Source organism: Berghia stephanieae, chromosome 1, assembly GCF_034508935.2.
Source record: "Berghia stephanieae isolate SIO BIC M18660-M18661 chromosome 1, UCSD_Bste_1.3, whole genome shotgun sequence".
Lineage (NCBI taxonomy): Eukaryota > Metazoa > Mollusca > Gastropoda > Nudibranchia > Aeolidiidae > Berghia > Berghia stephanieae.
Window position 1 is genome coordinate 52,232,160 of NC_088360.1, and position 25,556 is coordinate 52,257,715.

Here is a 25,556-nt window from a genome sequence, read left to right on the forward strand (position 1 = left end):
AAAATCTGAATTAAATCTAGATTTACCAATGATTTGTTTATGGGACTTTAACGCTGTGGTAAATAATGAGCTGGACATAATACCTGGCAACCTATATGATAAAGAAAATGTGAAAAATTTTAATGATTTTATTAATAGATTAGCCTTTACAGATATATGGAGAATAAAACATAAAAAAGGAAAAATAATTACATGGAGTAGAGGATCTCCTTTGGTAGCCAGATGTTTAGATTATATCTTTATAAATAACATGTTTATACATTTTTTTTACATGAAGCAGAAATTAAGGACATTGCCTTAATAGATTATAGAGCAATTATAGCAAAATTTTAATTCATATCCTTCAAAAAAGGACCCTCTTTATTTAAAATAAGTGTATCAATATTGAGTGACTTAAAATATATAACATTAATGAAACAAAAAATCCAAAGTTGCTTAGAAGAACACAAAAGGTTGGATCCTCATCTTAGGTGGGAATGTGTTAAAATAGACATCAAGGAATTTACTCAAGAGTTCTGTAAATATAAATGTCGTAAGAAATCAGATACCTATAATGAAGAAATAAGAGCCCTTAATAATTAGAAGAACAAATAGTATATTATCCTAACGACACTGATATTTTATCTCAAATATTGGAATTGCGGAAAATAATTGATGTAAAACAAATTGAAGAAACAATGGGTGCCAGTGTAAGAGCGGGCATCAAATGGATCGAGGAAGGAGAGAAATTTTATAGAGTCTTTCTATCATTAGAAAAGATCAGGGCTATAAATTAAAAAGTGATGAAAATAATCATGTTACAGATGAGCTGGAAATTCAAGAAATCATTGGTAAATATTATTCAGAACTTTATACCGAGTTGAAAGAAGACGAAACAATATAAATGTTGAGTGATAAATATGTAAATAATTATCACTACTAAATTAAAAAATGAAGAGAAAGAATTCTATGACAGATTTATTACGTTAGATGAAATTAGGAGCGCTATGGAAAACATGAAAAATGGATCCTCCCCAGGGTCAGATGGAATTCCAGTAGAATTTTACAAAGTTTTTTGGGATTAGATCAAAGCGGCGATGTTCAACTGTTTTGAGTTTAGTCTTTTAAAAAAATATGCTTAGTTACAGTCAAAGGAAGGGGGCAATAGCGTTAAAAATCAATTTATCGATAGAGAAGATTTAGGGAATTGCATGGAGGTCTATGACAAATGCTGATTATAAAATACTGGCAAAAACCTTGGCAATATATTATTATTATCATTATTATTATTATTATTATTATTATTATTATTATTATTATTATTATTATTATTATTATTATTATTATTGTTGTTGTTGTTGTTATTATTATTATTAGCATCATCATCGTCGTCGTCGTCGTCATCGTCATTATTTTTAAGCCACTAAATTATTTTATCTAAACAACATGTTTACTATGATAATATCTGAGACAGTATCGTTGTATTTTTTCATTCTAGAAATTCGAGGCTTTTGTCTCAAATAGGTATTGTTCTATAGATTGACGAGGTTGACGTCACTCGGGTCTTTGTTATTGTTTTTTGTCATCCATGTTTATGAGTAATTGGATTTAATAGTCTGGTGTCACGTCGCCCAGCAATGGCGAGCAGCGTGGTTCTAAACAAAGAAAATGGGTTTTTTTATTCTTCATGCTGGCTAGAACTTTTCATATGTCATGTGATCAAAATGTATAAAAGTCAAAACATGATCATATTTATAATGTTTTTCCACTCTGGATACACTTTTATACTCGTCGGAGAAATATTTCATAAGGGCGTCCGCCATTGTTCCGATAGTTTTGAGCCAGTTACTAAGTTACCATTCGTCATTACGAGAGAATTGACGTCATGACTGTTGAAGGGTATTCTCACTAAACTGTATTTACCAGACTATAAACGTTTAAGGTTACACATAGGTGTGTGTGTTGGTCCGTTATATTTCCGGATTGCAAGGTTGTGAGTTTCTTAACCAAGCGCACATCATATATACTGGCTTTAAAATACATTCAAAAACGCGTATGCTATAGAGAGTATAAGCTTCGCTAAGAAATTCACAACATTGCCGTCCGGAAATATAATGGACCAACACACAAAACTATGTGTAATATTGAACGTAGATATTCTGGTTAAAACAGGGAATCACTCATAAACATGGCAAAAAACAATAACAAAGACCTGAGTGATGTGAACTTCGCTCTATCCATTGCTTGAACTGTTTGAAATACTGATGTCCAATAAAGATAGAACGAAACTGATGTCTCTCAGTTCTTTGTTATTGTTTTTAGCCAAACTTCAAAACTGATCTACCGTATTACATAATCTGCATGATGTTTATATACGCGGAAAAAGATTAATGTTAATGTATGACTGTGAATGGAAATTCGTTTTTAGGGAGAAAGTATAATTATTTTTGAAATCTAAATTGATCAACACGTTTATCATCTATCCACATACACAACTGGTATTTTTATGTCCTGCCCTTGCTTTGGAATAAGGCCATTTGGTAGCTCGGAGCCCTAGTTATTTATTTGGGGGCGGGGGGGGGGGGTGTGGTGATTTTTAAAACTTTAAAATTATCTCTATTGTAATATATATATATATATATATATATATATATATATATATATATATATATATATATATATTATATATATATATATATATATATATATATATAATGTAAATTTTCACTCACATTTTTTTGGCCGAGACGACTCGTTTCTTTGTTTTTTACACTTCTTCAGTCGGCGTTGCAAGAAGTGTAAAAAACACAGAAACGAGTCGTCTCGGCCAAAAAAATGTGAGTGAAAATTTACATTATATATTAGCTCTAACCACCATTATCGAGCACTTTCGTACCTACAAGTACCCACCAACACTCATATATATATATATATATATATATATAATATATATATATATATATATATATATTGAATCGTGTTATGGTACAAGTATGGTACGAATAGTGCTCGACGTGTAACAATGGAGCGAATCATTATTGTAATATTTACAACGATATAGGACTATATATTTCAGATTGTATATAAACACAACTTTTTTTATCTTTTGATTTTATATTCACCATTTGGCATCCGCCCCATCCTGGCATAATGCCGCGTTGAAATGATTGCTCAGAAGGTCTGTCTAAAGTTTGTTGTTTTTTTTTTTTTTTTGTTTTTTTTTTTTGTTGTTGTTTTTTTATTATCATTTTTGGTTATAGTAGCTTACATATATAGACGTGTAAGATCAGATTATTACAGAATATTTTCGTTTGTGTCACAGGTCTTCATCTGAATATTCAAGAAGTGTTCAAGAAGTGGAACCATTCGAGTCTACCAATTCAGATGTTGAAATGCCCCAAGAAATAAGTGAAGCCATACAAAAACTCAATAACAACAGATCGCCAGTTTTAGATGGTGTTAGAGCAGAAGAACTAAAATGTCTTGACGACGAAGTCATACAAATACCAGCTGATATGTATAATAAGGTATTTAGTACAAATCAAGTTCCCAATCTTGGAAGTGGAAAACTCATTCTACTAAACAAACCAAATAAAAAGAAAGGCCTTTTAGAAAATTTGCGACCAATCGTTTTATTATCCACTCTAAGAAAAGTTTTAAGCACAATCACGCTCAACAGAATTAGAGACACGGGAGAGGGATATCTTTCATCACCAAAAATAAGAGATAGAAGCACTGAGGACCCATCGATGGCTAAAAGCCAGAACGGAGAAATATAAGTAAGAATTTACCATACTTGGAATATATATGAGTTCAGTTTTCGACACCAGATGTAGAACCAAGTTGTTATCAATCCTTGACTCATTCTTGGACAAAGATCACATGAAGCTCATAAGACACCTATTATAATACTACATTACAATTTGAATCCGGAAGGCCAAAATTACCACCAATAAAGATCACTCGTAAATTGATATACGCGGATGATACGGATCTAGTCTTTGAATCAGAACATCAAGCAAAAATGCGCATGCCAATAATACCAACTACCCTAGAAGCATGGAATCTGAAAGTGAATCAATCCAAAACAAAATACAAAAATCAACAGAAATTTAGATGAATGGAAAAGTGTTGATCAACGAAAATAAAGACATCAGAAAACGAAAGCAGCTGGTCACCAATGCATTCAACCAACTCCAAAATTTATGGAATAGAAATAACATAATCAGTGAGAATAAACGATTACAAATTTACGAGGCACTGATTATTCCGATATTGACATATAATTGTGGGAACCTGTGGCCTCACAAAAAAGAACTTAGAAAGTCTTGATTCATATCACCGCAAACAATTACTTCGCGTAATCGGAATCTATTGGCCAGAGACAGTTATAAATACTGATCTCTATGAAAAAATCAGGGTCCAACGCCTCACTACAATAACAAAAGAACAGTGATGGAGACTATTTGGTCACATCTTACGTCGAGATAACATCCCAGCCCAAAATGCAATGACAGAATATTTCTTTCATGGCAACAAACATGTAGGGAGACCACCAACATCGACGGTAACCACCCTGGTTCAGATCGCTGCATCAAACCCAATTGTTGTCAGCAGCGTATGTCACAGATACAGATACAGACACAAGAGCAGAACGGAAACGGGAGCCAATATCTATTGGGTAAGAACTTTTATCTTGTCAAATTTCACAAATGAAAGTGCGACTCATCGCATCAATCAGACATATATGAGTTAGAGGGAAACAACTAAAGAAAACTGAGAATAATCTCCAAATAATAACAATTAGGAAATTGTATTTTTCAATCGTAGAAGCAAAACGTACACTCATCAAGAAAGGTGTTTATTTTAACTAATATTCAATTCTAATCATATTTTTGTCTTGCATGACAAGAGTATTTTGAGACGTTTAAAATTATGGTTTCTTGTATGCGTCCTATACTAGTCTTTGAATATGAAAATAGGAAAAGATTGTTGACTGTCCTCTTAAAATAACTTAGGAAACATGTTCTTCAACTGGTTCCCGACAAATCTTTTTTTTTATCATTTCAAAAAATCCAATACAATTCAGGCATACAAGTACATGTCCAAACATTTAAATGAAAAAGAATTGACAGAGGGTGGGATATCCCCCATGATGATTTATTCAATAGTCCACTGATCCTACTTTTTCTTCCTTTTTTTTTCTCATGACTTTACCTGTCAAGTGGTTGTCTTTGTTTGGGTGTTGGTGGATCCGCTTGATTTCTTAAGAGTTTGCCCCTCAGTTCTTTCGAAGAGTAACAGGCTATCTTTCCAAGAGAGAGAGAGAGAGAGAGAGAGAGAGAGAGAGAGAGAGGGGGGGGGGCGGACGGGTTTGAAATTTTTATGTTTTCATTACTTATCGAAACTTCTCCCTCTTGTTAGATTTAGTAGACATACATTTTGCCGTTTTTTTTTCATAGATCATTTTTCACAATGACATCATTTTACAAGAGGCCACCTTTTCATTGATGGAAGACGCGCATCATGATGTGAACAATAAATGATATTTCAAGACGTTATCCAAAATACTGTGATATGTTACAAACTGCTCAAAGAAGGGGGTCTAATATTTTAAGGTATGTCTTCCAATCATTTCCTGTTGTTGTTGTTTTTTTGTTTTTTTGTACATTCCCTTCTTTTTTATCAATCACTTACACTCACTATCCCTCAATGTGATAGTGAAGATTTATGATTACGGAAATTTCACCCAGAATTTATTTTATCTTTATGTCTAGCGAAGAACATTCTTTACTGTGTGAGGAACCCCATCAAAGCAACCAATATCAGGAATTGTCTACTCTTCCTTCATTCTCAGTCACAGCCTTTTATAGACATTGTGCATATCTATATATTCTGAAAGTCGGATGGTTGAAATGTCCATTTTAATACCATATTTTGTATTTAGTGTTCATACGCTTGTGGGCGCATTCAAAAGCTAATAGATTATTTGAGCAACATTTTTACAGTGCCTCACCTAGTGCCAGCAAACATTTTAAAACAGAAAATCTTTTCCATTTTGATGGCTAAGGCTTTCTTAGCCCAATCCAAAATAGAATGGTGATGGGCTATATCCGGGTAGAGTTCATGAAATTTAGGAATTTTAAAAACGGTTGCCTATCATCGTCACTGGCACTGCAACTAGTTAACGTTTAATGTAATAATTATTCAGAACTGAAATGCCCATGCAGTTGAAGTTGATTCCAGTTTCTGTTAAAGAGTCAGTTGATTATTGCTGTTTTCTTCTTCTTCTTCTTCTTCTTCTTCTTCTTCTTCTTCTTCTTCTTCTTCTTCTTCTTCTTCTTCTTCTTCTTCTTCTCCTCCTCCTCCTCCTCCTAGTCCTACTCCTACTCCTACTCCTCCTACTCCTACTCCTCCTACTCCTACTCCTTCTTCTTCTCCTCTTTCTTCTCCTCCTTCTTCTCCTCCTCTTCTTCTTCTTCCTCCTCCTCCTCCTTCTTCTTCCATGCATTGTTTTCCTTCCCTCTAGCATTATTTCTCCTCGTTCTTCCTTCTTCTTCCTCCTCTCTTCTTCTTTCCTCCTCCTTCCCTCTTCTCCTTCCTCCTCTCTCTCCTCCTCCTCTCCTTCTCTCCTCCTCCTCCTCCTCCTCCTCCTTCCTCTCTCTCCTCCTCCTTCCTTCCTCTCCTCTTCTCTCCTTCTTCTTCTCTCTTCTTCTCTCTTCTTCTTCTTTTTGTTCTTTTTCTTCTCCTCCTTCTTCTTCTCCTCCTCCTTCTTTCTCCTCCTCCCTCTCCCCTCTCCTCTCTCTCCTCCTCCTCCTCCTCCTCCTCCTCCTCCTCCTCTCCTCCTCCTCCTCCTCCTCCTTCCTCCTTCCTTCCTCCTCCTCCTTTCCTCCTCCTTCTCTTCTTCTTCTTCTCTTCTCCTTCTTCTTCTTTTTCTTTTCTTCTTCTTTTCTTCTCTCTCTTTCTCCTCCCTTCTCTCTTCCTTCTTCTCTCTTCTTCTCCTCTCCTCTTCTGTCTCTCTCCTCTCCTCCTTCTCTCTTCTCTCTCCTCTCTCCTTCTTCTCTTCTTCTTCTTCTCTTTCTTCTTCTTTCTTCTTCTTCTTCTTCTTCTTCTTCTTCTCTTCTTCCTTCTTTTCTTCTTCTTTTCTTCTTCTTCTTCTTCTTCTTTCTTCTTCTTTTCTTCTTCTTCTTTTTTTTCTTTTTTTCTTCTTCTTCTTCTTCTTCTTCTCTTCCTTCTTCTTCTCCCTTCTTCTCTCTTCTTTCTCCTCTCTTCTCCTCCTCCTTCTCCTCCTCCTCCTTCTCCTCCTCCTCCTTCTCCTCCTCCATCTTCTTCTTCTCCTCCTCCTCCTCCTTCTCCTCCTCCTCCTCCTTCTCCTCTACCTTCTCCTCCTCTTCCTTCTCCTCTTCCTCCTCCTTCTTCTCCTCTTCCTCCTCATCCTTATCCTCCTCTTCCTCCTCCTCCTTCTCCTCCTCCTTCTCTTCCTCCTCCTCCTCCTCCTCCTCTACCCGAGACTATTATCGGTTCCTGTCATTAAGGTGTGTGAATTACAACTCTATAAAGAAGCAGAAAGGGAAAAAAGCAATGCAATAACCGTGAAATAACTATAATCATGGGAGATTTTAACGTCAAAGTTGGCAAGGAGAGAGAGAGAGAGAGAGAGAGAGAGAGAGAGAGAGAGAGAGAGAGAGTACATCGTTGGACCTCATGGTTTAGGAAAATGGAATGAAAACTATTGATACTGTTGCAGACAATGAGGAAGGCTACTCCATTGCAAACACATAGTTCAAACAAAACCCCAGAAGAAAATGGACATGGATAGGTCCTGGAAGTCGCTACAAAAATCAAATTGGCTACACATATTAATACCAAAACGATTGAAGAACTATAATAAAACAGCAAAGGCCATTCCTGGCAACGGCGACCATCGACCTATAAAGTGTGGTCTTAGATTAAAGCTGAAAATGGTTAAAAGTTCTAAACCAGCGCCGAAACAACAAATTGATATACTAAGACAAGACGCTTCAACCGTGGAAAAATACAGAGATGCCGTGAAACAAAAACTGGAAGACCTGACACCAACAGAAGATATTGACAAGCACTGGAATGATATACCCAAGTGTATCACGGAGCCCATAAAAGATATCCTTCCCGTGACACACACTGGGGCAAAATGGCTGACAAATGAATTACTTGACAAAATGGACGAAAGAATCAAATGTAAGAAAGACAGCATGGATTATAAATGACCATAAAATAATGATTGCAGAAAAACAAAGGGCCGCTTCATTGATGAGAATGAAAGAAAATAGAATATCAAAAACACCCTAACACAAAGCCCTTTCACGACTCGATTGCAAAATTAGCTGAAGAAAATAAGTTTTATCACAGAAGTCAATTGCTTAAAGAAGCGCAAATTAAAATACAACCATGAGCAACGTTGCAATTTTAAATCGATTGGCACAGTATAGATAGTTCGAAGATGACGTCACACGGGTCTTTGTTATTGGTTTTTGCCATCCGCGTTTATGAGTAATGCTCACTGAACTGTATTAACCTGACTATAAACGTTCATGGATACATACAGTTGTGTGTGTTGGTCCATTATACTTCCGGATGGCAATGTTATGAGCTTCTTAGCCAAGCGCATACTATCTATACTTCCGGATGGCAATGTTATGAGCTTCTTAGCCAAGTGCATACTATCTATACTTCCGGATGGCAATGTTGTGAGTTCCTTAGCCAAGTGCATACTATCTATACTTCCGGATGGCAATGTTATGAGCTTCTTAGCCAAGTGCATACTATCTATACTTCCGGATGGCAATGTTATGAGCTTCTTAGCCAAGCGCATACTATCTATACTTCCGGATGGCAATGTTATGAGCTTCTTAGCCAAGCGCATACTATCTATATAGAAAATCTGTACGTCGACGATGACCGACCATGCCCCAAAAGACTTGCCAGATATGGGTAGTGGTACAATCATGAGAGATGAAGTAGAGGCTGCTTGCAAAGAAAGGAAGAAAGGAAAAGCCGTTGGACAGGATAACAGTTCAATTGAGCTTCTGAATGTCATCCAAGTTGAAAGTATAATCATTTCATAGTCCAGAATTCCCAAAGTATTAAACGTTTAATAACTTGCAGATAACACACTTTATTAGGTTTCAAATATAATGCCTGCGAAAAATGATAAATCCAAACAGGATTTTAAAGAGCAGATGCCGTTTTTTACATCTAATTTTCGACAAAAAAAAAATCACTTAAACCGACGTGTACTTATTTGCAGTTCTGATAACCCAATTCCTTAGGGGCTCATTGGGAAATCTCAAAAATTGACGCAAACTATTGTCCATAATAACGTTAAACTAGGCCTATCTATAAGTTGGTCCGGATATCAGAGCAGAATATTTGTACATGTCGTCTAAACCTTTTAAGAAAACAATACCAAAAGAAGAGGTAAAATGAAAGCTCTCAGAGTATAACTTTATTTATAAGTTCCAACAAAATCCAAAATCCCTGAGTTATCATCCGCGGTACAAAGTAACTAAAATTAAAACTCAAAGGGTTTTAGGAAATCTAAAGCACAAAAAGACCAAAACAAAAGGAAATACTTTGGTTATATATGCTATTAAGCTGTATATAATCAAATAAGTAATACTTCTTTGCCGAAATATAAAAATAGTCAATGGAGTCGTTACTAAAATTATAAGGGTATTGGAAAATCTATAGATCCCTCAAATGTATCTCAAATTTTGATAGAGTTTCGAAGAATTAAAAACCATTGATAGTGTCGTGTCGAAAGTGCCGTAAAACCTTAAAATGTTTCGTTTTGAATTGTACGGAATTTCAGACCAAGCACTAAAATTACAATTCAATTCAATTCAAAAGTTTATTTTTAGGCATTTGCAAATATAACTCATACAAGGAAATAATATTTCCAATCAACAAATCAAGTAAGTACAATCAATAATGAAGCAACGCAAACAATGATAATAATAACATAATAATAATAATAATAATAATAATAATAATAATAATAATAATAATAATAATAATAATAATAATAATAATAATAATAATAATAAAAAAGCTAAGATAATTCACATTTTATGAATCAACCATAAAATACATGACGATAATGATTTTTTACACTGTACTATGAGCTTTGTTTACAAAAGATTTATATAATCATGAAATATTCTTATAGCGAGTAGTCATACTGCTATTACTACTACTACTACTACTACTACTACTACTACTACTACTACTACTACTACTACTACCACCACCACTACCACTACTACTACTACTACTACTACTACCACCACTACTACCACTACTACAAATATAGTTCTAAAAATCAGTACTGGAATAACTATTCAATGAACTTAGATGAATTCAGCTTTAATTTCATTACTAGAATTTATAATAATGCAATTGAACTCGTCAATTATCACAATATCCGTTTTTCCTCCTCTACGCACATCAGACCATAATTTTTGGCTCGTTGTTTATTTTTTAAAATAAGGACAATTCTATATAACTTTGAGCAATATCACATACATCACAAGAATGATTCATTTATATGCAAATTGTTTTCCTCTGTGTGGGCACTGGCGGACCTCATCTGGGAGGGTGTATCGTGCCAACGTGCTGGTCCAAAAGAGGAGTGTCAGATTTTAAAAATCAATTTCAATTGTTTAAATTGATAATTTTTCCTGAATTGTTTTCTCTAAATTAAAAAAAAATTATAGCGAGAATAGTAGAAATTCTGGTTTTCTCTCATTTCGATGAAGTTAAATTGTCACAGTACCAAGAAAATGTTTTATACTGCAGATATATATATATATATAATATATATATATATATATATATATATATATATATAGTATGCAGATGACGTCACTCAGGCCTTTGTTATTGTTTTTGCCATCCGCGTTTGTGAGATGTTCTCACTAAACTGTATTAACCAGACTATAAAAGTTCATGGTTACACAGAGTTTGTGTGTTGGTCCGTTATACTTCCGGATGGCAATGTTGTGAACTCCTTGGCCAACCGCATTCTATCTATATATATTGATGTCGGTTTAACCTTTAGCCATGCTTCGTAAAAGTCGACAAAAGGACACGCAAGGTAGTTGCACCCGAGACAGAATGGTTGTTGGTTAAGCGGCCGTACTTTTAACGTACAAAATAAGGAAGATTTCTAATGTGCGCGAGACCTGTAGAAGGTCTCACCCCTAAAGGATCACCGCCTTGTCGCGGTAGGGGTGCTTGAATGCATTTCGTAGGGGCAGAGGTCTGCAGAATCTTGACAGACGAGCCGTACGCGGGCGCCTTGGCCAGCCCGCCCGGATATGTATAACTAATTGATGTTCCATGTGTATATAATGTTTATAGATGCCCCCCCCCCCCCATTGTAAATAGTCACCTGTATATATGTAAATATGCCCCCCTTGTAAATAGTCCCCTGTATATATTTATATATGTCCCCCTTGTAAATACCCCATTTATATATGTCTATATGTCCCCCCTTGTAAATAGCCCCCTGTATATATGTATATATGTCCCACTTGTATATAATCCCCTGTTTATAGGTATATTTGTCGTCCCTTGTAAATAGTCCCTTGTATATATGTATATATGTCCTCCCTTGTAAATAGTCCCCTGTATATATGTATATATGTCCCCCCCCCCTTGTAAATAATCCCCTGTATATATGTGTATATGTCCTCCCTTGTAAATAGTCCCTTGTATATATGTATATATGTCCCCTCTTTGTAAACAGTCCCCTGTATATATGTATATATGCCCCCCTTGTAAATAGTCCACTGTATATATGTATATATGTCCGCCTTGTAAATTGTCCCCTGTATATATGTATATATGTCCCCCCTTGTAAATAGTCCCCTGTATATATGTATATATGTCCCCTCTTGTAAATAACCCCCTGTATATATGTATATATGCCCCCCCCCCTTGTAAATAGTCCACAGTATATATGTATATATGGCCCCCTTGTAAATAACCCCCTCTATATATGTATATATGTCCTCCCTGTATATATGTATATATGGCCCCCTTATAAATAATCCCCTGTATATATGTATATATGTCCCCCCTTGTAAATAGTCCCCTGTAGATATGTATATATGCCCCCCCCCTCGTAAATAATCACCGGTATATATGTATATATGTCCTCTCTTGTAAATAGTCCCTTGTATATATGTATATATGTTCGCCCTTGTAAATAATCCCCTGTATATATGTATATATGTCCCCCTTTGTTAATAGTCCCCTGTATATATGTATATGTGTCCTCCCTTGTAAATAGTCCCTTGTATATATATATGTTCTCCCTGTATATATGTATATATGTCCCCCTTGTAAACAATCCCCTGTATATATGTATATATGTCCCCCCTTGTAAATAATCCCCTGTATATATGTATATATGTCCCCCCTTGTAAGTAGTCCCCTGTATATATGTATATATGTCCTCCCTTGTAAATAACCCCCTGTATATATGTATATATGTCCCTCCTTGTAAATAGTCCCCCGTATATATGTATATATGTCCTCCCTGTATATTTGTATATATGGCCCCCTTATAAATAATCCCCTGTATATATGTATATATGTCCCCCCCCCCTTGTAAATAGTCCCCTGTATATATGTATATATGTCCCCACCCCCCCCCCTTGTAAATAATCCCCTCTATATATGTATATATGTCCCCCCTTGTAAATAGTCCCCTGAATATATGTATATATGTCCTCCCTTGTATATTAGGGGAGGGCATCCGGGTCACCAAAAGGTCATCGATGCTTTAGGTTTTGAGAAGTCAGGTCATCGAGGACTGAGAACTTCCCGACCTCCACTTAGTTCTCGATGCTTTTCTCGTCTCGAGAATCTTGGTCGTCGATGCTTCTCGTATTGAGTCCCGAGTCCCGAGTCTCGAGACTATACTGCGCGAGCGACGCACGCGTTACTAACAATGTGTACTATCTGCATTGTTCACACCCTCTCTCGCCGGCGATGATTCCAGCGAAGCTCGAGACTTTTTTGCGTCTCGATGCTTTTTTGAGTCTCGAGACTCAAAAAAGTCTCGAGCATCGCTCTAGTCATCGGTGCTTTCATTCAATACCTAGTCATTGGTATTGGGTATTGACGTTATATCATATTTTAAACAGCTAACAAAACACAAACGTCGTAAATAGATCAAAATGGTTATAGGTATCAATGTTTTATTATTATACAAAGTGAATTTATTTAATGTATTTTAAGTTTTAATACAAAAAAGCCATCCAAAGCTCAGTTGAAGTGCTACTTCTCGGGAATTCCCGACTTTTCCTTGGTCATCGAGTTCGGGAAGTTTTGAGTGTTGGTGGCCGATGACTTGAGGTATCATCGAGACTTCCGCTCGACACTATTGTATATATGTATATATGTCCCCCTTTGTAAACAGTCCCCTGTATATATGTATATATGCCCCCTTGTAAATAGTCCCCTGTATATATGTATATATGTCAGCCTTGTAAATTGTCCCCTGTATATATGTATATATTTCCCCCTTGTAAATAACCCCCTGTATATATGTATATATGTCCCCCCCCTTGTAAATAGTCTCCAGTATATATGTATATATGGCCCCCCTTGTAAATAACCCCCTGTATATATGTATATATGTCCTCCATGTATATATGTATATATGTCCCCCTTGTAAATAATCCCCTGTATATATGTATATATGTCCCCCTTGTAAATAGTCCCCTGTATATATGTATATATGTCCCCCTTGTAAATAACCCCCTGTATATATGTATATATGTCCCCCCCCCCTTGTAAATAGTCTCCAGTATATATGTATATATGCCCCCCCCCCTTGTAAATAACCCCCTGTATATATGTATATATGTCCTCCATGTATATATGTATATATGGCCCCCTTGTAAATAATCCCCTGTATATATGTATATATGTCCCCCCTTGTAAATAGTCCCCTGTAGATATGTATATATGTCCCCCCTCGTAAATAATCACCTGTATATATGTATATATGTCCTCTCTTGTAAATAGTCCCTTGTATATATGTATATGTGTCCGCCCTTGTAAATATTCCCCTGTATATATGTATATCTGTCACCCCTTGTAAATAGTCCCCTGTATATATGTATATATGTTCTCCCTGTATATATGTATATATGTCCCCCCCTTCTAAATAATCCCCTGTATATATGTATATATGTCCCCCCTTGTAAATAATCCCCTGTATATATGTATATTTGTCCTCCCTTGTAAATAGTCCCCTGTATATATGTATATATGTCCCCCCTTTGTAAACAGTCCACTGTATATATGTATATATGCCCCCTTTGTAAATAGTCCCCTGTATATTTGTATATATGTCCCCCCTTGTAAATAGTCCCTTGTATATATGTATATATGTCCCTCCTTGTAAATAGTCCCCTGTATTTTTGTATATATGTCCTCCCTGTATATATGTATATATGTCCCCCCTTGTAAATAGTCCCCTGTATATATGTATATATGTTCTCCCTGTATATATGTATATATGTTCCCCCTTCTAAATAATCCCCTGTATATATTATATATGCCCCCCCCCTTGTAAATAATCCCCTGTATATACTTATATTTGTCCTCCCTTGTAAATAGTCCCCTGTATATATGCATATGTGTCCTCCCTTGTAAATAGTCCCTTGTATATATGTATATATGTTCTCCCTGTATATATGTATATATGTCCTCCCTTGTAAATAGTTCCGTGTATATTTGTATATATGTCCCCCCCCCCCTTGTAAATAGTCCCCTGTATATATGTATATATGTCCGCCTTGTAAATAGTCCCCTGTTTATATGTATATATGTCCCCTCTTGTAAATAATCCCCTGTATATATGTATATATGCCCCCCTTTGGAAATAGTCCCCTGTATATATGTCCCCCCTTGTAAAAAGTCCCCTGTATATATGTCGCCCCTTGTAAATACTCTGTATATATGTCCTTCTCTGGGGACAGTCTTTTATATATATGAATATATGTCATTCTCTGATGACAGTCTTTTGTATATATGTATATACGTCCTTCTCTGAGGACAGTCTTTTGTATATATGTCCTTCTTTGAGGACAGTCTTTTGTATATATGTCCTTCTCTGAGTACAGTCTTTTGTATGTCTTTCTCTGAGGACAGTCTTTTGTATATATGTCCTTCTCTATGGACAGTCTTTTATATATATATGTCCTTCTCTTGAGGATAGTCTTTTGTATATATGTTCTTCTCTAAGGACAGTCTTTTGTATATATGTCCTTTTAGGAGGACAGTCTTTTGTATATATGTATGTATGTAAATATGTACTCCCCTGAGGATATCTCTTTGTGCATATGTAAATATGTCCTCCCCTGTACATCGTTTTTTTTCAAAATGTACATACGCCCCTTCACTGTAGATTGCTTTTGTATATCTGTAGATAGTTCCTCACCCTCTCTCCTGTTGATTGCTCTTGTGTATATGAACACGGAATGAAATGAGTAGAAAAGTGCCAGAAGACAAAAGAATTATATTTCTTCTGACAATTTTCTACTCAATTCATTCCTTTTTGTTATCAACATAAGTGCCTGCCTCCTTCCCCGGTAGATAGCTCATGTAGGTATGTAGCTATTCCCTGTATATGCTATGATATATTTTGACTTTTACGTTTTGAACATTGACATAAATAGTTTTATCAGAGTTGTACATGTAAAATTTATTATGCACTTCAGACATTGTATAACCGTCATGTATTACTAGTACGCATATTCGTTGGTCTGATAACCTAATTGTTATGGTGGACAATACTTTGCGTTGGTTGAGAATGTTTCCTAGAAAACAATGAGCCCATGACAATTTGGGTTATCCGACTTACTCATCTGTAACGTTGGTTTTTTTTTACCCTAAAATGGCTTCGCGTTTGATGGCGCTGAGATAATCTTAAATGCAATATAATGCCACAAACGTTCATATTCTGAAGTATTTTTAAGTTGCAGGTTATTTTAGAACACATGTGATTATGAGTATTGAATCATCACCGTTACGTTGTTTTAACAGACATGTGTTTTTAATTTTATGATAATGATGACGACGACGACGACGACCTTCTGACAATTTAGAGTTTTTATTGTTTTATATTTTAATGAATTTCTAATAGAATGTGTAGTAGAAAACCATCTTACCCTTTTCATTTGACTTCATATTTTCTAGGAGCGAATGGGTCTTTTGACCTCACAATGTGGCAGGGAGATCCTTCTTGCTGTGTCTGGGTATGGTCTATCTTCCTACATTGTTTTGTCTTGAAATGACACTGCTTGGTTCTGGATGGGGTCTTTTGACCTCCCGTGGTTGGCCTGAGGTCACTTGCTGTGTCATCTAGCTACCTTTTTATGTTTCCTGAATTGCTTTCTTTGTCTTGGTTTTGTCCAGGTACCTGTCGGAGTCAAATGTATAGTGTTACTTTTGGGAGGTGATATTTATATTCCTTGTAAATCATCTGTTATACTGGTCGTTATATTTTTGTTCTGGGTGTGGTTCTCTACCTCCCATCGTGGGCAGGGAGGTACTTGGTGTGTCTTCTATCCCCATATCTGTTTTCCAATTTGCTATCTGTCTTTGTCTTGGAATGAGATTACTTGGAAATACTTTAAGTCCTCGATCCATAATAAAATACACAAAAACAATCGACAGCAGCAACTCCACCATCATGATCACCATCATTACCCTCACCACCACCACCACGACACCTCACGAGTACTAACACAACCACCATCACCTCTACCATTACTGAGTAGTGTTCCTGGCCTCTCATAGTGGGCAGGGTGGCACTTAAGTATCTTCTATTCCCTTATAGCTGTTTTTCAATTTGCTTTCTGTCTTATTCTTGGAATGAGATTACTTGGTTTTGTTCTGGCCCTGGCCGGATACACTGGCTGGGAGGGAAACAGTCAAATGCGTAGTTATTGTTTTGGGAGATGATATTTTTTTCATTGTAAATCATCTCTCTGTTATGTATTATTTTTGAATTTATAAAGTAAGCATTTGAGTGTATTCCTATGAGTGATCCTGTGCTCGTGTCTAGATGAGACTCTTATGTGATCTCAAACTATGCACAATGATAGTTTGCTATTGGAATCTACACTTTATCTCTTTTTGTATAATTCCCCTTTGTCTTACTTTCTTGGTGGGGTTCCTGACCTCCCATAGTGAGCAGGGGGTACATACTGTCTTCTATCCCCTTATATCTGTTTTCCAACATGCTTTCTGTCTTTTTCTTGGAATGAGATTACTTGGTTTTGTCCTGGCCCTGGCCGGAGTTCTGGCTGGGAGGGAAACAGTCAAATGCATAGTTATTGTTTTTAGGAGATGATATTTTTTTCTTGTAAATCATCTCTCTGTTATATATTATTGTATTTGTTAATTCAAATGTATAATGTAAGCATTTGAGTGTATTCCTCTTTGTTGGATTTTGTGCTTGTGTCCGGATGAGACTTATAGGTGATCTCAAACTAAGTACATTGGTGGTATGCTCTTGGAATCTACATCTGCTCCCTATTTGTTCCCAGTTCCCCTTTGTCTTACTTTCTCTTGGCTGCTTTAATTGTAATTCTAGAACTTTTTACTATCCCATTGTCTGCCTTTTTACTGGTGCTGATATAACCTAAATGTGTTGCAAGCGCTGTAAAACGCTTTAAAACAAAAAACAAACATTTGTCTTACTTTTTCTAGGGTGCTTTAATTGTATTTCTATAACTTTTATACTATACTATTTTCTTCCTTTTTACTGGAGCTCATAATATGACCTGAATGTGTCGCAAGCGCCGTAAAACCCTTAAAAACAAAAACAAACCCTCTACCACTACTGACTCCGCACTGACCACCGCCACCACTACCACATCATCATTTCTTAGAAACATATACAACCGAATCATCATCATCATCACCATCATCAACATCGTCGTCATCATCATCATCATGTCAGCAGAAAGCAGCCGAAAAATTAAAGTGACTGTCATTGATTTTTGTATTCTTTATCATCAGCATCAGAATAATCTCTTCAACATCATCATAAATATCATCATCATCATAACCATCATCATCATCATCGTCGTCGTCGTCGTCGTCGTCATCACCACCATCATCTCCATGAACATCATCATCATCATGAACATTATCATCATCATCATGAACATCAGCATCATCATCATCGTCATTATTATTTTCATCACCATTGTCACAATAAAAGCCTTCATCGCCATGATCCTCATTAAAATTGCACAATTTATACTATGAAAGTTGTTTGGTTTTTTAAAATCTATTACGGAAAAAATAATAATGCAAATATCCAAACACGACAGGATCCGAATATGTAAGTTTATTTTTTAATTTACAAGAAAAACATTTTAAGCAATAAACAATGCATTATTAAAAGTCGTGGTGAATTTGATTATTCTCTCTCTCTCTCTCTCTCTCTCTCCCTCTCTCTCTCTCTCTCTCTCTCTCTCTATATATATATATATATATATATATATATATATATATATATATATATATATGCTTCTCTAACTCCCTTGATATCTCCTTTCTCCCTTACATTCTCAATCTTTTCCTCTTTCTCATTTTCTTCTTTCTTAATACTCATGAAGTGGTTATTCAAACAAATCGATCAGAACAGGAAAAAAATCGTATTACTTGTATATTGTCTAAAATGAAAATTTTATACGGACTTAATCTCAGGCGTATTTTGGTTTGAGCACCTTAACCCTCTCGTGTTCAGATTCTTTTTGGGGGAGTAGATAATGAGTTCCCTATATGGCCATGTCAATCATGTAGACATCCTTTGATGATATAAGCCTACTCTTTGATATCTGTAGTCGCCTTTTCGTTTTCTACGGTCACTCATGGCTAAACTCCGCCCAGAAACGATTTCATAGGTCCGTCCATCACCAAATTTCAAACTTTTGTTCTCGTGAGTTCATAAGTTTTTTGACCGAAGAACGATTGGCTACTGAGCATCTTGACCCTTCAACGATTGGTCGTTCTGGCAGCTCACGTGTCAACAGACGTCAACAATGAATTGAATCATCGTCGATGCAGTGGAAGACGGCCATGGAATTGTTGCGTCACATCGCCACGTTGTTGAATAAATTATCCAGGCATGGTCGATAGGTAAAAAAGCCAAATTACGTTCTAGTTACATTTGAAACAAACAAAGTATATCACTGATCTCGTCTCTTTGAGATATAAAGAATGATATAACAATCAAGAAAATCGGCCGATAAATAAAAAAGTTGCTAAAAAAGGTAAAATAAACAAAAGCAATTTTTAAAATCAAATTTATTCGTAAAACAGTTGGTTTTCAACCGATTTTTATGAAACAAAGTCCAATGTACTTCTTTTTTCAAGCTGATTTCAGCAATGTGACTTTCAAATTCCTCAGAATTATATTTTTTACTTTTAGATTTTAGCTTTTAGGCCTACTCCATAAGGTGTTATATTCCTTGCATAACAATAGCGTAATACATCGACGGGGAGAAGCGTCTTTGTTTCGGCCAGCTGGATAGATAGCCTGTGATTGGTCGAAGACTTTGAGATGCTTGATTCACAATTCTACACGAACGGACCCCGGCGGTCTATCAAAGAGGTGTAACAAATTTATTTACCGACTTTATTTCTTGGTGCTAAAATTACAAAGTAATAATTTCGCATCAGAAAAAATAACTCTGAAGTTCCTATCTCTTTATTACAATAAAATTGAGACCTCGAATGACAAAATCGACCCACAAATAAGGGAGTTATGAATTATTCATAATATTTTTAAAAGTTTACAATAATGGTCTTCAAAGTCATTTTTCATCACCAAAGTCGTAATTTTTTACCGATCTTTACCAAACAAAGTGCAATGTCAATGATTTTCACCCGCAAATAAAATAGGATCCAAATCGCAATTTCTGAAACGTATTTTCTTTTCGGTCGGCAAATTCACAAAAATCAAAGCTGAAAACACCCTTCGGCAGTGACATGGCCTGTCATTTCCTTCACAACGATTGGATTTTACTTACTGAGGCCAGTCTTGACTACCCCGCCCATGAATATTATGTCGTTGTCGGTTTTTGTCGGGTTGAATCTTAAAGAGTTAAGAGGAAAAGTCTCTCCGTAGCTACTCATTTCAAGTGATCTCACGTCATGATTCATTATGAGTCCAAATGTTGTGTTCAAGAAATCCTTGAGCACGTTTATTTTTTGATTTCGTGTAATTCCTTGAAAATTATTTTGTAATGATTTAAAGCGCCAAACGCCAGCTGAATGAGGACATCATGCAACGTATAAGAGTCCGTTATCATTATCATTATTATCATCATCATCATCATCGTCATCAAATTACATTATGATCGATAGGCTGTAACTGAGATTAAAAAGGGATGGTGGACAAAAGACTCTTTGCATCCAAAATTGATAAAAATACCGAGATCATGTCTAAAGCTTGTTTAGGGTTGTTCCATGGATGTTTTAAGGCAAAAATGCAATACTTCTCCTCTTCCGCGCAATTTATGAACTCAAGGGTATGAAATGAAGGATAGTGTACGGCGGTTTGAACGCGTTTCCAATAATATACAACCACAACACTTCAAGTTATCGAACTCGTAAATAAGTACACAAAATTTAATGTTTTGGCAGTCAAAACAGCTAGAACATGTTACCTGACCACACACCAACAGTTGCTTAAAAACAAGATCCAGTTTTAATTATTGAATCGACGGTAACAAAACCCTTGAATTCAAGACACCTGTTACACCTTCGCCTTTTACTGTTATTAGAAAAGAACTCCCAAGCCTACTGGCCGGTCATGCTGTAGTAAAAGTATCATTTGATATTTTATGATGGAAACGATCTATAATGCAAACACTGGCAAAATTCCTTGTTCAAATTTTTGGCAAGAAAAATTCATTCTAAATTTCGATCGATTAAACAGTTAACTGCCTTACTCTAGGAAGACACGTTTTTTTTTTTAATTTGGCCAGAAAACTCGTTTCAAAAATCGATCGATTTATATGGCAAAAACTCATAACCCGGGACCTCCCGAGGTCCCAGGTTTGAGAGTTTTTTACCAAGATGAGAGCCGTTCTTCTTTATAGCATAAGGGTTGCTTCTGTTTAGCAGTTGTGAGTTAAATTATGAAAAGCTGCACTGTCTGTCATTCTTTGCCATAATATAGATATAGTGTGTGACTCTTAACAAGTAACTCTCGTCATAAAATGAAACCATAAACACAGTCCGCAGAGATTACATATAATTTCTTTGACCATGGCTTTCTAGTCTTTTCTGACTTTTGCTCTTCAGAAGAAGACACTAGTGATTACCTGTTATAATAGTGTGATCCAAATAGCTCGAAAGTCAGAATGTGACCCACCAGATCAACACGTCATAACGTCGGGATGAAGCTTTCCCCGCAAAGTGAGTTTAGAATTAAAATGATAAGATATACTAAGGTTTTGGAATGTAGGAAATGTGTTCATTTTCCACCATGACGATAACAATTAACCCCAAGTTTCATGTATGTATCTATTGATGCAATAAGGTTAATTAAAATAAATCACAACATCCGCCAGCCGGATATAACTTATCAGCACACAAAACTATGTGTAATCTTAAACGTTTATAGTCTGATTAATACAATTTAGTGAGAATTACTCATAAAAAATGGCTGACTAAAAACAATAACAAAGACCAAAGTGACGTCAATTTCGTACGTTCTACAAATTTAAGTTCTAGAACTTAATTCATCCCGACATAAAACCGCTTTGAGACTATAGGTCACAAATACAATCCATTTACTGATCAGTCATATCATAACCGTTCTGTGGTTTTTACATTTTATCAAACGACTTCATCTATCCAACGATTTCATTTAAAATATCAAATAAATCGTGGAATTTTATTTTGCTTTTAACATCCTACAACACTTCCTACTCCTCTGTGGTGTTTCATAAATGCATAAGGTCGACAGTAAGGAGCGCCAGTGACTTCTGTCTTCTTCCAGCTTCCGGACCTCACATAACCCCAGGTCCAACCGAAGTATGTCATCTCTCTTTCCACCGATCTTCTCCAAATTTCCAGTGGTCTTCCCCTATTGCGATTCCCTGCGGTGTCCATCTGAGCGCTGATTCCTACAATACACCTAGATACGTTTATTTTATTCGCAATTATTTCAGATTTAATTAAATATAGGTTTTCTCGTAATCAACTATATCTGTACACTGCTCCTAGTGTATGTTTGAATATTACAAAGAATTCATAAATAAATGAAAAAGTATGCAGGATAACACAACATAATATATATATACAGTTCGCCATGCTTCCTATATTCCTTCAGTAAAGTAAAGGAACTAAATCTAAGTTTCATACAAAAGTCATCCATTCGGCGTTCTTTTGTTCTGTCACTCACTTAATGACGACACTGACAAAGTGAGGTAATATGTAAAGTGCTTTATCTAATTACCCAGTTCCCGAGTTTTGGTAAACTGCAGCCCACCCAGAAACTGATCACGTTCAACATTGCTTATGTGCGGCTATGTGGTCTTGTGGTGTGACACTCGCTTTCGGATCGGTAGGTCCTGGGTTCGAGCCTCGTTCGGCGCATAGTTGAGTCCTTGGAAAAGGTTCTTTATTCGCATTCTGTCACCGTACTCAGGTGTAAAATGAGTACACGGCCGTTAACAGCGTTGTCTGTCCGAAAAGATTGTACTATCGCCTAACAGTGAACAGGCGTAATGTCGTCCTTTATGTTAAGTGTTGTGGTTGGCCAGGGTCCCCTTGTAAAGCGCTTTGAGCACGTTTGGTGGATATTGCTCTATACAAACGCTCAAAAGCTCAATTGTTTGACTCTATAACAACGCGGGGACACGGTAGTGTTCGAATATCGACGCCTCATTTCTTTTACTATAATCAAACAATAATAATTCATTTATTTCACCCCTCGCAATGTCACGTTTGTTAGTCATATCCATTACGATACTTTTCTGACCGCTTCGATTTAAATATAGATTCAACTTTTATAAGGTCATACAGAAATGAATCGCTCTTAATTTAAATTCCATCCGACGCACAGCTGTGGTATTATTATCATCATCATCATCATCATCATCATCATCATCATCATCATCATCATCATCATTATCATCATCATCATCATTATCATCATCATCATCATCATCATCATCATCATCATCATTATTATTATCATTATTATTATTATTATATTATTATTATTATTATTATTATTATATTATTATTATTGTTGTTGTTGTTGTGGCTGTTGTTATTGTTATGATGATGACGATGATGATGATGATGATGATGATGATGATGATGATGATGATGATGATGATGATGATGATGATGATGATGATGATGATATAATTTGTTCAGGGGAAATTATGGTGATTGGCCCGGAAAGGCCTAAATATATTCTCAAACTTGTATAAATTGGAGCTCTTATAACGCATTGGCCATTATAATCAAAATTGCAGCACTCCCAACCGAGTCGCAACGAAGTAATACGCCCACCAAGATCAATCAAGCAATAAGAAATACTTTCTTCCAAAGCACATACACACTACCGTTTATGATTTTTTAAATGGAAAAATGCACCTCGCGTGAACTGATTTCCCCTCTATGGAGGCAGAGAAAAAAAAAATAAGAAGAAACAAAAAAGCAAACACATAATCGTTCATCACAATCATCTGACCACACATTTTGATCTACAAAAGGGCAGTAACAAATGTGGTTTTAATATTCCTAAAAGTTTTGTGAATGTCCCGAATCGTCTCCCCTGCAATGAAACAAAAACCTTGTACAAAATCATAGCTAAAATATAGGAATGTTTTTGTCACTAAGTCAGTTCCTTAGTTTTCAAAATACAGAAGAAATTATAAAAAGGACAATTGTCATAAAAATGATAAGTACTCACGTATAAATAAAACCCACAAATCTTACAGCTCTTAGGTACAAAAAAAAGTCCATAACGCTTGTCAATACCAAATTGAACAAATTTCACCCTCTATTGAGAGACCAGAGGACGGGAGATAGGGGCAAATCTATTCCCTCATTTAATAAACCATTTAACGGCCGTACTCCGGAAAACCGCGTATTTAAACATTTGGCTAGAACAGTTGCCCTTCAACTATCGATCGATGTAAATGACTCTCATCTTGGCTAAACGGTCCCAGGTTTGAGAGTTTTTGCCAGGATGAGGGTCATCTAAATCGATAGTTCAAGGGCGAATTTTCTGACGATTTTTTTAGATATGGTTTTTTTTATAGTACTGCAGTTAACTGGTCAAATGATGTGGAATTCCCTCGTTCAATTTGTAAACAAGTGACAAACCGCGTCAATTTGATATTATGTCGTGAACCAATACCGACATCTAACTAATAAAGTCAAATAAATGGTCAGAATTATAGCATTTGACAATTTTTACAAGCCTTTATTTTCTTTAATATAAAGCATAAAAATGTTATGTACTCAAATGTTATGTTCATTTGGACGCTTTTAATGACAAGTGGGCTATCCCAGATTTTTCGGTTTTTTAAATAATTACATAGGGGTCAAAAGTGGGCGTTTTTAACCGAAAACACAATGTGTACATAAGTGTAAGCGGGCGAACCCTTCAAACATGCCTTCAACACGAGACATGTCGAATTCACGACTGAATGAAGAAAACTCCCCACCAAACAACAATGCCATCATATCAGGTAATGTTTTGCATTTCAATTGTCAGTGTAATGTGTTTAGACGTGTAAAAAAGTATAATTTAAGGCATTAAACATGTGTTTAATGTAGGAAAATTGATTAAATTGACTGCATGTGTGAGAGGGACAGCCCAGACATTTCGCAACAGACATGTCCATGTGTAAGATGGGATAGCCCATTTAACTAGGGATGGCCCGATGTGCAAGTTGGGTGGGATAAGCATTATCATATAGTGTTGTTGTTTAAATATGAACAATTCGGCCAACCCATTTGTTTTAATAAAATAAGAGAATTCTGTGATGTATTTGTTGTTTTCTTTTATGACTATCATCGTCAAGTACAATTATCATTCCACACAGAAAGTTTTGAAAAAAAAACTATTGAATAGTATTTGAGTAATTAGACATTTTCAAAAATTAAAATTAGGGATAGCCTACTTGTTCTTGAAAGCGTCCATTCTTTCCTCGCCTGACGTAACTCGACACAATACAAAATCGAACGCGGTGGATCACATTATAATTCTTGTATTGATAGGTACAAATATTTATATTTCATGAATGTCTTTCATTGTCAATCAGCTTCATATAGTCGAAACAATAAATAAGTAATCTATAACAAGAGAGGGTTTTGATAAAATAAGATAAACTATGTACAAATTATGTCCAAATTAACAACAATATAAACGCTAAGAATGCTGGGTCATGAAATAGAAGGGTTAAGAACAGATGTGTTTAAAATACAACATTATTCTGTAATAAAAATATTTTTTTTAAATATTG

The 25,556-nt window shown here is 35.8% G+C and overlaps 1 protein-coding gene across 4 annotated transcripts in view; it reads right to left on the minus strand.

Moving 5' to 3' along the window:
* Positions 1–24,490: 24,490 nt before the first annotated feature.
* Positions 24,491–25,556, minus strand: part of LOC144977196 (uncharacterized) — a 55,594-nt gene continuing 54,528 nt past the window's right edge. For all 4 annotated transcript variants that reach the window (XM_078922156.1, XM_078922141.1, XM_078922150.1 and 1 more), the window contains exon 7: positions 24,491–25,556. This exon is cut by the window's right edge and continues 1,746 nt beyond it. The gene's annotated coding sequence lies outside the window, so the exon portion shown is untranslated.